We start from the raw sequence: 15,150 nt of genomic DNA on the forward strand, positions 1-15,150 counted from the left end.
TATGCATCTCTTTTCACTTTTCATGATCGCTACTTTTTAGTGTCTACAGAAGTATGTGCATGAAGAAAAATATTATTTTGAACAATATACATATGTATCACTGGGTTTTTACTCATCATATAGTATCATCATCCCAATTACGAAAATATGTCTATCATTTGATCTTTCCTGGACCTCTTGTCATCCTTAAACGCAATGCTTTCCCTTTACATATATGGCTTTGTAGTTCAGATCTGACATTCACATTTAATATAACCTTTCTGCTCTTTCTAAATGTAGCAGTAAGATTTCAAAGCACGAGATTAACTGATAGCATTAATAAACCATTTAATAATGAGTTGCAGAAACTTCAAAGTGTGTTGTTGCAACAATACAGTCTAAGTAAACAATCAGAACAATAAGGACTAAGTAAACAATCAGAACAATAAGGACTAAGTAAATGATCAGAGCAATACAGTCTAAGTAAACAATCAGAACAATAAGGATTAAGTAAACAATCAGAGCAATACAGTCTAAGTAAACAATCAGAACAATAAGGATTAAGTAAACAATCAGAACAATATGGACTAAGTAAACAATCAGAATATTTGCCTTCCACCTATGAGGTAATACTAAGTAGAGTCAACCCTTGATTATCTAAACATCTCCCACATCAGACTTTGAATGTCTCCTAATTTTAAAAATATAAATAAATTTTGATAATTATCTTAAAAACATAAAATTGTGATGATTTGCTCTCCCATTCCCAAAACAGTCATTATACATTGCATAACACAGAGAAATAGTTTCTGAATTAGTCCCTACCATTTAAAAACTATATTGCTATATCTGCTACTGATCAGGGTCATGAGAGTTTCTATGTGTCAATGGAATGTGAAAAAAAAAGCTGCTCCGTTATTTGTAGAACACAAAGGTATTTTTATAACCCACAAATTGAAATTTATAAAGAGTTATTGACTACTATTTCAGGTTTCCTTATATACCAAACTAGTTTGAGCTAAGTACATGTAAAAGAGATTTAGTGAACTGATGTCTAAAGTTATATATGAATTGATTAACTTTTTCAGGTAGAGTTAAGAATATCTTTAGAGGGGTTGTGTTATGTTAAAGGGTAAAGATGGACTTATTTCTACAAGATTTTTTTGTGGCTGGCTTCCATACCAAATTACCCCTATTACTCTTAATTGTAAACTACTTGAAAGCATAATCCATTTTTTTCTTTTTCATACCAATGTCCTACTCAAAAGCTAGAGCAATAATCTACATAAAAGGGGTTTTTAAAAAAAAAACAAATATATTTGATTACACTTTTCAGTTTTGGGTTTTTTTTTGTTTTTTGGTTTTTGGTTTTTTTTGCTTTGTAATCAGTATATTAAGGAGACAGTCATACATTCCAATTGCTTAATTCTGATAACCAGATTTAAGCTTGTGAACATGACTTTTAAACATACAATTAAAGCTATTCATCATAATTTGCTATACTAACAACATTAAAATACAGTTACTTAGGAGTGTAAGTTATTTAAAGTAAGCCTGTGACATACCTTAGGAAAAAAAAACCTTCCTATCTCATACATGCAAATTAACTTCCCAAGTAAATGTCTCTTTACTCTAAGTTACCCTGCTCCCGAAGCCACTACTCTGAAGCTTATTAAAAGGAAAAAAGAAAAATTAAATAATTTTTTTTAAAGGAAAAAAGAAAAAAAGATGGCACAGGAGGGAATGCAATTCCACTAGTGCAAGCCCTCAAGCAGCCGCATATGATAAACCCCTTCTTTAAAGAGGTATCCTTTCTATCACTGATACCACAGGCCAAATTACATAGCAAGCCGTCTTCAAGTAACTGTTGAGGCAATAAATGCATCACAATGAATCCCACTTAACATAACTATAGACCAACACTTCTCTACAAATTCTTTGTCTGATTGCCAATTAAATACAAGTTTTAACTTCATAGCTTAACAATTAAGGGTCATACACTGAAGTCAATACATATACCTAGCATTTCGGTCTGAGCTGTTTCATATACATAGCATTGAAATTAATTACAAGGAATGGCCTAACAAATGCTAGGGGACATTTTTTTTGAAAGTAGTTTTTACAAATATTAAACTTATCTTCCACACTGAAGTCATCATACATACAGGGCAAAGTCAGAGCTTTTATATTTGAGTTTATTCTTCATTTAACTCTTAAAACACTACTATAGTTGAATATTAAAACAAAAACAATAGCAAGTAGTGAGCTATCATTATAGTCCTTCACTCATTCACTACTGCACATAAAATGCCAGCAGTGTTATTCACTGGCCCCATTAAGAGGTCTGACACTGAACACCACCCTGGGTGATGTTCATCATCCTCATATGCTTCCCCATTGTAATGGCGCCGTCTTTCCTGATTTGGATCAAAGTCCACCAGTTCTACCTAGTCCATTTCATCAGTCTCTTCTACTTCCTTCCTCTCAGGTAGGAGTTGTTCCAGCAAACAGAGTTTATCAGGAGAGAGAAAGTCATTCTCAGGAAAGTTTACCTTAAATTTGATGATGAGGCGATCCTTCTCATATGGTCTATGATAAATTGGCATGCTTTCATTTAGCACACATTTGATTTCTCCATGCTTGATAATTTGACCTGGATGAGAGGTGATGACAATGGTTCAGTTGTCAAGAGTAGATACTGACTTTTGAAAACCGCACAGTGCTTCAACCAGCTGTATGTCCCTACACATGAAAAGGTCTTCTCACTGAATAAAAGCATCATGGTCCTTCTGATCTAAAACAATGATAGTATCTCCTGGTTCCAGTCTTGGTTCTTGGTCTTCTTCACCATGGAATGTTACCCTCTGGCCATCTTTCATGCCTTTGTCAATATGAACTTCTAGAATCTTCTTCTCTCAAACTATATTCCTTCCATTGCAGCTTTTACATCTATCTTTAGGACTGATCAGTTCCCTATGGCCCTGGCACTCCATACACACAGACTGAATTTGCTGAACCATTCCAGGTCCTATCTGATGAGTTCTTATTTGCATTCCAATACCTCAACACTCAACTGCTCCTTTCTTAACACCTCAGCCTTCACATTTATAGCAACTCACATTCTTTTGCAGAGCTAGTTTTCTTGTTGCACCATTATATAAATCTTATAAGGTTACTGAGAGCTGACGCACAACATTTTTACCTCTCCTTTCTCTGTGCATTCTTCCTCCTCCTCCAAAAAACTTATCAAAGATGTCCATGGGGGAGCCAAAACCACCACCAGCTCCACCTTCTTTAATTGCCTGTTCACCTCCTTTGTCATACAGTTCCCTTTTCTTTGTATCAGAGAGTACTTCATAAGCTTGAGAAATCTGTTTAAACTTCTCTCCTTCATTTGGATTATTATCAGGGTGATACTTCAAGGCCAGTTTCCTGTAGGCCTTTTCCAGTTCTTCTTGGGTGGCATTAGGTTTGACCCCCAAAACATCATAGTAAGTGGTTTCTTTCACCATTTTCTACAGCCAGTGAGAGGGCCGAGGCCAATGTTGGAGAGCGGGAAGGAGAGCGTTGCTGGGCGCAGCTCGGGTAGCCGTCACTCCTCCACATCTCACCGAGTGTTCTGGAAAGTTGCCACATTTTTCAGTATTTTTTTTTTAATCTGTTAAAACTGAGGACCCATGCACATATTTTAAGTGTATAGTTCAGTAAGTTTTGACAAATATCACCCCAATAAACATATGGAACCCTAAAAAATTTCCTTATGTCCCGATTCCCTTATGTTCCCATCCTGTAAATATTCACCATCCAAAAATAATCAGTTTCTTTATTTTTGCTATGATACAATATGTTTTACTTTTCTAGGAATTTATATAAGCAGAGTCATATATATTTTCTTTTATGTCTGTCTTTTTTTATTTACCATGATGATTTGAGTTTTATCCATGTTGCATGCATCCTAAGTTTCTTCTTCCATTTTTATTGCAGATTAGTATTCCGTTGTAGCAATATACCAAAATTTGTTTATCCATTTTCATATATATATATATATGTGTATATATATATATATATATACACATATATATATATATGGGCTATATATACATATATGTATATAGACTCTATACATGTGTATATGTGTGTGTGTGTGTGTGTGTATATATACACACACATATATATATGTATATATATAAAGAGTTTGTTATATAGTCCAGATTTACATATTCTGAATATAAGCCATTTTTTAGATACCTGCATTGCAGGGATATTCTCCAAGTCTTAGGCTTACCTTTCCTTTAAAAAAAAATACATATATATATATATATATATATATATATATATATAATATAGAGAGAGAGAGCAGGGTGAGGGGAATAGGGAGAGGAAAATAAAGAATCTTTTTTTTTTTTAAGATTTTTATTTTATTTATTTGACAGAGATCACAAGTAGGCAGAAAGGCAGGCAGAGAAAGAGGAAGATAATCAGGCTCCCTGCCGAGCAGAGAGCCCGATGTCGGGCTCGATTCCAGGACCCTGGGATCATGAACTAAGCCAAAGACAGAAGGAAAAGAGAGAATCTTAAGCAGACTCCATGCTGAATTCAGAGCCCAACTTCAGACTTGTCTCACAACCCTGAGTTCATGACCTGAGCTGAAATCAAGAGCCAGAGACTGACTTGACTGAGCCACCCAGCCTCTCCCGGCTTATCTTTTTGTATGGTTAGTGCTTCTGTTCCACTTTGTCTACCCAACAGCCACAGAAATATTTTATGCTTTTTGCTTTTTAAGAAATGATGAAGTTTTAGCATATATATTGAGATTTATTATCATCTTTAAGTATTTGGGGGCATCTTATAGGTCACCTTCCTCAGGAAACAGACTCTGAAATGGAGATTTCCATGTAAAAAGCTTATCAAGGTGTGCCTATTTCAGCACAATGTGTAGCCTACCACTTGCAGAGCTGGGATCCACTGACTTCATATAATAAGGAATAACAGTTGTAACCTTTTGGATACTGGTGCTGGCTGAGGGCCTGCATGCAGGAAGGGCAAACCTAGGAATATCAACTTGCTACCAAGTGGCTGTTTCATCTTCTCAAGAGATAGTGTTATGTCAGAGGCTCAGTATTGGTTTCTGTGGCTGAAAACTTGATATTCTACAGCGACAGTGGCTAGATTGGCCTTGCATTTGGTACAAAGATCTTTATACTTTTGCATTTGGTACAAAGGACTCATGCATTTGGTACAAAGATCTTTATACTTTGTCCATTTTCACAAGTCTATACACAAGCCTTTTTTCCAGACTTTCTTATCTGTAGTTTTCAGTCTTTCTAGTTTCCAGCAATTGACAAACCAAACAAGACATTCGTGTTGGCCCACCAGTTTATATATATTCTTACCTTGGGTCCCTTCTCCTTCCTCACAAAGTAGTTGGCCGGATTCATTACCCAAGCTTTGCCTACTGAGAAGGTTTCCCCTTATTACTATGCTCCCCTTGTCTTGAATGGAGCTGTAGCTCAGCTGTTGTTCAAATCTTTGGTTTGCATCTACATACCAAGATGATCTACCTGCCAACAAAGCTTTGTATTTTTCTTATTTGTCTGTTGATCAAAAGGAATCCCTAAAATAGATATAAGTGTGAGCAGGGGGAGAAATGATAATATGACATCATGAATTGTCCCAATTATTTGTGCAGCTTGTATGTGCTCTCTGATCCTACCTATGCTCAACGCTGATGTTCCCCCTTGCCTCTCTAACGGATTATTGTTGGATCTGCCTGACTTAATGACTTGGAGGTTCTGAGAGAACCCAGAATAGGGTAGGTAGTTCTGAATGTGTAGACACTTAATATTTCATGATCAAGTGTTCAATCTCTAGCAAACCCCAATCAATACTATATGAGCAACTATCTTTGTAATGGTATCAATTACCTACTATAGATGGGTTGACTTTGGACACATAAGTGTCTACATTGTGATTCTCATTTGGGGTCTTGCCATAAACTCTTCATGATGTTTATTCCCAGCACAGCTAACTCCAATACTATATGATTTGCTTGTACTGCAGGCTGCACCTACTGCAGGAATATTTTTTTTTTTCCCTGTGAACCCCACTCAAAGCTACTAGTCTTCCAAATCACTTGGAAGATGAGTTGGAGGAACATTCTCAAGTATAGAATATGCTGCCTCCAGAAATCAGAGAGGTGCCATGCTTTCTTCTTAGTGGTGGTGGAGACAAGATGCAATAATTTGTTCTCTACTTTGGAAAGAATGCCATGGTATATCACAGACCACAGAAGCCCTAAAAATGTCATTAATATGATGGTCACTTGAAATCATATAAGTTTTATCATCAATCCTTTGCAGCACATGGGAATTACTATGGCCTCAATATACTGGCCACTTCTTGTTCATCTGGTCTGATTAATGTGTTATCACCCACATAGTAAATCAATGTGATATTCTGCAAAAAGTCCAGATGGTCCAGAACCTTTAGTACTAAATGACAGATGGCAGAAGAGTTAAAATAGCCCTGGAGAAAGACTGTGAAGAATACTGTTGTCCACCCTACATGAATGCAACTGTTTCTGATCTTTCTCCTGATAGGAATGGAAAAATATGTATTTGTCTGATCAATGGCTCCATGAAATGCACATGAGTCCATATTAACCTTTTCTAGAAAATACCTTCATCTAGTATAGCACCTGCAATTGGTTACTTGGTTAAGTTTGTTTAATCCACTATCATCTTCCAGGATTCACCTGATTTGGGAAGGGCAACATTGCTGAGTTAAATGGAAGTATAATGATACTTCTGCATGCCCCTGAATTCCTTAAGTCTTTAATATGGCTCTGATGTCTGCCATTATCCCTGCAATACAATATTTTTTAATTTACTATTTTGGTCAAGTGGCAGCTTCAGTCGTATCCTCTTGGCCCCTTGCACTACTATAGCTCGTACTCAAAACCAAGGAATCAATGTGTTCAGGTAACTGCCAAAGGTCTTTATTTCAATTAAACAGGTTAGGACTGAAGCTTGTGGACCCAGTAGATCCACCGTGACCCAGACCTGGATCAAGACTCCCACTTCTCACCCCCATGCCCTCACTATAACAGAAGGATTCTGATGATGCTTCAAGTCCAGGTTATCACTGTTAACTTAGACTCTGTATCTCATAACCCTCAAAATGTCAGGAATGTGTGATTATCCCCCTTTCCCTAAGTCAGTTCCTGAAGAGATGGCTACAATATTCCTTTGGGGAAGGTTTAAGAAAATCATGATGCTATGCATTGTTTTAATGTTGCTGGGCCCTTCCTTCTAGAGACTTAATCTCCTTTATTCTGTAGAACCTGCATCTAATGCTAGCTAAGATCAGAAAAGGAATTGTAATGTTAAGAAACTGAAACAGATATCTTAGCTGTTAAAAATGTTTTATATCTACACTGTCTACTATAGCTTGGTAACCACATGCAGTCATTGATACTTGAAATGTGGCTAGTGACTTGAGGAATGGAATTTTTTTTTTTAAGATTTTATTTATTTGTCAGAGAGAGAGAGGGAAAGAGAGCGAGCACAGGCAGACAGAGTGGCAGGCAGAGGCAGAGGGAGAAGCAGGCTCCCCACTGAGCAAGGAGCCCGATGTGGGACTCTATCCCAGGATGCTGGGATCATGACTTGAGCCGAAGGCAGCTGCTTAACCAACTGAGCCACCCAGGTGTCCCAGGAATGGAATTTTTTATTTTATTTAAGTTTAATTGATTTAAATTCAAATAGCCACATGTGACTAGTGGCTATTGTACTGGATAGTACAGGTATAGGTTTGAACAATATCCTCATTGCCTGGTTATCTATCTCACCCTTTGGGGGCGCCATATTCTATTAAATATCTCCATAACTCTGTCATTACAATAATTATGCCCATTTTATTTCTGAAATTTAAATGCCACTACCTCAGCTTTACTATTTTTGAATCTTATGTTATCTGTTGATATCAAGAACTCTATTTCTGTAACATTATTTCCATGTTTAACTGGGTCAACAGAGTAGCTACCATTGTCTCAAAGTTTCTGGTACCTCCTTCGGTAAATGGAATGTCTTCCTCTGATCTAGCAGACAAGTGGTAGCTTCATGACCTGAAATAGTGTGTTTCCATTCTTGAATGCCTACTTCTGTACGTCTTTTGATTACTTCCCCATTATCTGCCAATGTAGTTCTGGAATTTCTATATTACCAAATGTACTACATCACTTTCTAAAAGCTTCTAAGAGCACTGTCTCTATATTAGCACTGTCTCCCAGGAGTTTGCCGAGATGTCAAATACAGTATCATGAGCTAGTGCTCCCATGCCAATAAGCTCTTCTTTTTCAAACTTTATGTTCTGTCTCCCTTGATCCAGCACATTCAGGTTCCAGTCCCATTCATATGCTCCCTGTTCATGCCAACATGTATGGGTTAAATGTTGCAGTCCCTCCAGTATATTGTCTCCCTCCTTTCTTAGTGGACTCATCATTTTCTTAGCTGGCTTATGTGGTCAAGAATCCTACTTACAAGTCTCTGATCCAGGAGGGAGGATGGGAAATAATTGGAGGAAAGAGGAAGCAATGCATCTTGTCTTGCAAAAGAGAGGTTTTTGCATTGCCTGAAAGCCAAATACAGAGCATCAACCTTTAATAAGGGGGTAAATCCCTTTTTGTTGGCCCAGAGGGTCTGCAGAACCTAGGAATCCAAGGTGATTCCAAGGTGTTGGGACTGAATGTTCTATTGCAATTCTCAAGGTTCCATTCCTCAACAGTAATTCCATGAGATTAACAAAACAGTCCTGTCAAAGTTGAGAAGTCAATGTTCTCTGTGATTCGGTCCTAACCTATTCCTCAGCACTTCTGATCTCTGGTACAGTAAATAAAAGTCTCTTTGCATGCTTCCAAGTAGGCCTTCTGTTTTTTAAATTAGTGATTAATCACATTCAACCATTCATTCTCTTTCTGCAGTGCATCAATAGCCCACAGCAACATCCATCAAATCCTATTGTCCTTATAATTACTACTTCCCTCCAGCCTCTCAAAGGCCTAAAATATTATACCCTTGCTCCCTACCCGGTGCATTCCTTTCTAAAAGTATCACATCACAATCACAGTCAGTAGAAGTAGAATTGCACTGCGGCAGATGGCCAAGGTACATCCATACTTCATCTATGATTGTAATAGGCTATTCATGACCAGTCTGCTAGTGGGTGGCCCAGCTTCAAAATTTCATTTTAGGATTTGCTTAAATTGATGGCCTTGAAACTGCTCTGAGATGAGAACTGTGTGCGGAAAGTTGTTCCAAATGGAAATATGGGGACAGGTCTTGTCCTATCACACCATCCAGTCACTGGAAGTAGACTGCTTTCTGAGCAGCAACATAAACTTAGATGGGAAAGAACTCTTCAATTTCTGGGGAGGAACTAAATGGTAACCCACCAACAGGCAGCTAATAAACTAATAACAGAGTACTACAGTACTATTTTTGTTTGTTTGTTTCTTTTAGTCTATTAAACATGCTAAGACTTCCAGTACAATGCTGAATCCTAAGGTAAAAAAAGGTCAATCATTTTACTATTGCATATAATGTTAATTGTAGGTTTTTTTGTGGATAACTTTAATCAGATTGATGAAGTTCCTTTCAATTCCCAGTTTTCTAAGAGCTTTTATTAGGAATGGATGTTGAATTTTATAAAATGTCTTCTTCCATATTTATTGAGATGATCATATGTTTTATAGCCATATTTTTCTGTGAATGTGGCAAATTATATTGATTGATTTTCAACTCTTATACCAACCTCGCATTCCTGGAATAATAATAATAAAGTCCACTGGATCATGATGTATTATTGTTTTAAATTTCTACTGTATTTAATTTGTAGATATTTTACAATGGTTATTACATGTGTATTCATAGGGATATTAGTTTATAGACTTCTTGTTACTTATTAGGTTTTGGTATCAGTGGTGTGTGATCATAGAACAAATTAGAAAGTTTTCTTATACCTCTATTGTCTGAAAGCTTACATCAAATTTATTGAGTTGGTGGTTTGCAAACATTTTGCCTTCAAAATCTGTTTGAATTTTTAAAATCACTGAGTCTCCAGAAGGCTTTATGTGGGATATATATATTAAAAATTAAAATAAAATATTTATTTATCAATTTATTCAAAAATAGTAAATTATAATGACATATTTTTATGAAAAATACTTTCTAAAAAATTTCATGGGGAGAGAGGCACCGTTTGCATTTTCACTAGTCTCTTTAACATATAGCTTAATAGAATGCCTCTTGTTCACGTATCAGCTACATTCAGTCTATTGCAATTTCATGCATTATGTATCCTATGGAAAAGTCCACTTGTGAGAGACTAATAGCAGAAAAGGCAAAGAAGTTTCTAGTACTATTATAAAAATAATTTTGGGTTTTTTTTGTTTGTTTCTTTGTTTCTTCTTGGTCTATCTTTGTAAGTTGTGTTACTTAAATAATTTTTTCAAAAGAAAAGAATTTTTTTTTATTTATGTAAGTGGTTAAATATATTAGCATAGAGTTGTTTATAAAGTTCCCCAATAAATCTTTCCATTGTCAGTGGGGCCCATAAGATGCCTCCTGTTTGATTCCTGCTGTTGATAACTTGGGTTTCTCTCTTTCTCTTAATCTGTCTAGTTAGAGTTTTATCAGCAAAATTTATTTTCAAAATACTACTTTTTTATTGGATGTTGGACATTATGTATAACACAATGTAGAGAGTCCAGATTATGCTGTCTTCCTTTAAATAGAGTGTTGAGTTTTATTCTAGCAACCAATTAAATTACTTGTGGATTCAGTTAAGCCAATCAACTTCGATGTTATTTTTTTGTTACTTTGGATTATTTTGTTTTTACTTTAGTCCCAGGTTGTGGCTCTTACTCTAGAGTGTGGTGCATGCCTATAAGGTTTGGCCTTTCCAGGGTTTAAACTGGATATCTCAGGTTTTCTGTGGTCTTTCTACTGTAGCTGTAGTAGAGCTCCAATAGTACCCAGCATTCACGATTTCTGGGGTCCATCAGCTGTCATCATGTAGGAGCTTCTCTGGCTACCCTTCTCCATCCAGGTCCTCCTCTCAGGTACCCTTTCCTGCTAGTTCCTGTCACTTCAGCCACCCTTAATCTGAACTTGGGCTTTTCCACTCAGAAAACCTGCCCTCTGTGCTTTACCTCCAGGGGCCTATGCCAGCTGGTAAGTGTCTCCAGGCAGAAAGCCATAGCAAATACTGGGCTCAACTTATGTGTTTTCCTTCTCTCAAAGTTCACAATCTTGTGGTCCCTGTGTCCAGTTACTGAGAACACATGCCCCATGTATACTGTCTCATTGCTCACGACAAGACAAATCTGGTACCGATTACTTTGGCGTAACTGTAAGGAGAAGTCTTTGCACTTCTGTTTTTCAAAAAGGCCTAATTAGCAATCAAATATTTGGGTTTAGCATCATCCTTTTATCACAGGAATCAAGCTTTGAAATTCCAAAAAATGAAATTTTCAGTACTCAGATGGTTAAAACAATCACACCATATGACATCTTTGACAAAATGATCAACATCACAGAGGATTACTAGAGTTTTCCAATACTAAATCTTCTTGTATATGATTGAATGTCTTAGAACTTTCCAGCAATTTAGATGCATACTTTACATCCTCTCTGCATTTGGTTGGTATTATTCACGCTTATACCACTCTATACTTTCTGCATTTTTTCCCTCTGATCATCCCTTTCTTTTGAATACAATTTTCTCCCTAAACTCATCCATAACATCTACTGTTGCCTATAATTCTTTAAGTAAGCATACATATAGCATTCACCACACGACAATCCCTATTAGGTATTGTAAATAAAGCAAAATACAAAGAAGATAAGGCTCTTTGCTCTAAGGATCTTATCTCCTCCAGGAGATGTCTTAATTAAAGTTTTCCTGGTAACAGGGCATGAGGCAAAGTCTTGAGTACTGATTATTAGTGGTAAATTAGGAGGTGATCCCAGGAAACAGGGATGAAGAAGAGACTGTGAGATGAGAAAATAGAAACAGCCAATAGTCTGGTTGCTGCTGTGGGAGCAGGGGATTGATCTCTGTTGAAATCTCTTTGGAAAGCTTAGCTCACCTGGAGACTGGGAGGAGACTGGAGCATTTATTCACTGATTCCCTCCTCCCATTGGCTATGCTGGTACCATGGCAGAGCAGGCACCTGTGTGACCAGAGACAGCAGAAAAGTCAAAAAACAAGTGGAAGGTGCTGAGTGGGTCACTATAGGAAGGTAAACCTAAGCTTGCAGGAAATTGTCTATCACCACTGCAGTTGAAATCAAGGTGGGCCCAGGATATATGACATGTGGCCCCAGAGACAGCTGCCACAGGTGGAATATTAGAGTAAACACAGATAGTCTCTGAAAAATGTAAGTACCGTGATAAAACTGAGTAATGCAATAGAGGCGGGTGTGTGCACACGGAGGTGTGCGTGCATGTGTGAATACATGTTCATATTGGGTAGTTGGGAAGGGATGTCTGGGAAAGCAGCATTCAAGTTGATACCTAAGGAATAGGGACAAGGCAGGACGCAGAGGAAAAGAATTCTAGGCCAAGGAAGAGCATGTGTAAAGTCCTAAGCTGACAAGAGTGTGTTAAGTATGAAGAGCAAATGGCCAAGGCCTCCTGAGACAGAGAAGGATGCTCACAGGTGAAGGCAGAAACTCAATTAGATCACTCAGAATCTATGTGACCATGGCCAGGAGTATGGAAGTCCTTTGGAAAGCCATCAGAGGATTTTATTCAGGGGAGTGATATGAGCTTATTTTTGTTTTAAATGATACTGTGGACATATGATGATTGTTGATTCATACATGTCAACTATTCCTGAAGGTTTCAATGCAGTTACAGTAGCTAATGCTGGAAAATATTTCTTATTTTGATCTTGCCCCTGATTATATATAAATCATTGTCTTTGACTAAAAGCCCAATCCCTTGCATTCCTCCATAACCAACTCAATACTCATATTTCAGAGTTCATTGAGAAAACAACAATAACCATGGGTGTTAGAATGCTCCAGCATGCCTAGCCAGTAAGACTGGCTCATTAAAATAAGTCATGAAAAAAGTCTGTGAAAAAATTCATCATCTGAATGTTAACACCAAGGTTACTTAGAGCTACATTTATTTCTAGTCAAAAGATGGTTGATTTTTAGGTTTTAAAAGGTTTTACTAAATATTAAGACACAAAATGCTTCTATAAACTCTACATTAACACAATTTGCTTTTTCACAACCAAATTATGTGAATTGGTGGTCTCATAGTCTAACAAAAATCCTGAACTGGGACATGGAATGCCCATTAATTTGTTCTATGACACAAATGATCACAAAATGATTACAAAGTACTTATTGGCTATGTCTTGTGTATGTGCCTTTCATATTGTGCTAGAAGTGACATGTTAAAAAAATATAAGATATGCTCATACCCATACATCAAAAAATATAGCCACTGGGGTGCCTGGGTAGCTCGGTTGGTTAAGAATCTGACTCTCAGTTTCAGCTCAGGTCATGATCTCAGGGTCCAGGGATAGAACTCCACACCTGACTCCATGCTCCGCGGGGAGCCTGCTTGATTCTCTCTCTCTTCTCCTTCTACCTCTCCCCCTACTCATGCACACACTCTCTCCTTCTGTCCAAAATAAATGAATAAATAACTCTTTAAAACAATATGACCACTACCTCAAGTTTCATTTTAAGTGTGTAGGAAATATTGCATTGACACTCTGAAACATGATTAGTTAAAAAAAAAAAAAAAAAAAAAGACTAGACTTGGATGAGGCTCAGAAAAATATGTCCTACCTATAATCCAATGTAGGAGTTAAAGTCGGCTTAATGTTTTTTGAAAGCTATAAATTATATTTTCAAGGTTAATATTTTCCTCTTAATGAAATTCTCTCATTGAAGATACACTGTTCTGCTCCCCAGATATTCCACCACTGATAACATTTGCTAAATGGTGTGTCTTTCTGAGGACAGTTATAATCCAAACACTTCCTCTAGAGCTGCAAGCAACAATGAAGACATTTTCATTTCCTTGTGGTTAGTTCTTCCTTGATAAAATGTTGAATGTGATTCTAGTCTGACACAATCTCTTTCTGGGCTTGGAAAAGCATAAACTCAAGTGTCCAGAATGCCCATATCCATGTAGGTCGTTTTTATTCTTCTTATTTAATTTTCAAGTGACTTTCCTTGCGTTGCAGTTTTCACTCATTTCAAATATTCACGATCCATTTTGTCTCCTTTGATTTACAAGTTGCACATTTGGAAAGGTGTAACCACTCCTATGGGTGACTTTGCCACCTTGGAAGGAAGGTTCTTCTATGACTAGAAGGAATCTGTGATGAATAGGAAACAACCTTTTGATCTTTGCACTGAAATTCCCTCTTAATAGGAAAAGTGACATATACATTTATATATATCTAGTGATCTTGCTAAGTTTAAGAGTGATTGTACTTTTTTTAAAATTGTGCTATGTACTTCTCAGGACTTAGGAGCTGTTAGATAACTACATCTAAATATAGATGTTGATAGTTTGGTGAGGTCATTCTATAGCGATCCATCACTATTTGGTAAATAACCTATTTTATAGACTACTTTAAAATATCCAGCTTACAGCACAGTTTATTACCTACTCTTTATGTTAAGGTCAAACTCAAACCTGTTTGTATGCAAAAAGAGAAATAGGTCAGTGCCATCTTTTATAGAGATAGAGCTATGGCTTGAATTTGGGGCTATAAAGAGAAATGGAAAAATTCACCTGCAGGAAATGCATCAGGAAGCACTTGTAAAGCAGAAAAGGCAATATTGAGAAATAACTCTAATGCATTTAAAATTGATAAATTACTCACCTTTGTAACCTCTTAGCATTGTAGAGCTTGAAAACCTGTATAGTATCAGATGATACATTTCACTGGAAGTAAGAGGGAAAAAAAAAAGTATTTTGTCCTAAGCCAGACTGCAGATGTCTTTTGCTCTACTTCCTCTCCTCCCAATGCACACTCAAGTCAGAGTGAGTTTTATAAGAAGTAAAGAAGAAAAGTCACTCTTACAGTGACAGAGGAAAAAGGCTAATTAGATCAAACGGGAAAAATTGGACCTCA

General features: G+C 36.9%; 1 pseudogene across 1 annotated transcript; it reads right to left on the bottom strand.

Annotated features, from left to right (window-relative positions):
• Positions 1–2,126: 2,126 nt before the first annotated feature.
• LOC309843491 (dnaJ homolog subfamily A member 1 pseudogene) lies at positions 2,127–3,491 on the bottom strand (annotated as a pseudogene). Its single transcript has one exon. The product of its transcript is annotated as a dnaJ homolog subfamily A member 1 pseudogene (transcript).
• Positions 3,492–15,150: the final 11,659 nt, after the last annotated feature.

This window comes from Mustela nivalis (assembly GCF_964662115.1).
Source record: "Mustela nivalis genome assembly, chromosome: 11".
Classification (NCBI taxonomy): domain Eukaryota; kingdom Metazoa; phylum Chordata; class Mammalia; order Carnivora; family Mustelidae; genus Mustela; species Mustela nivalis.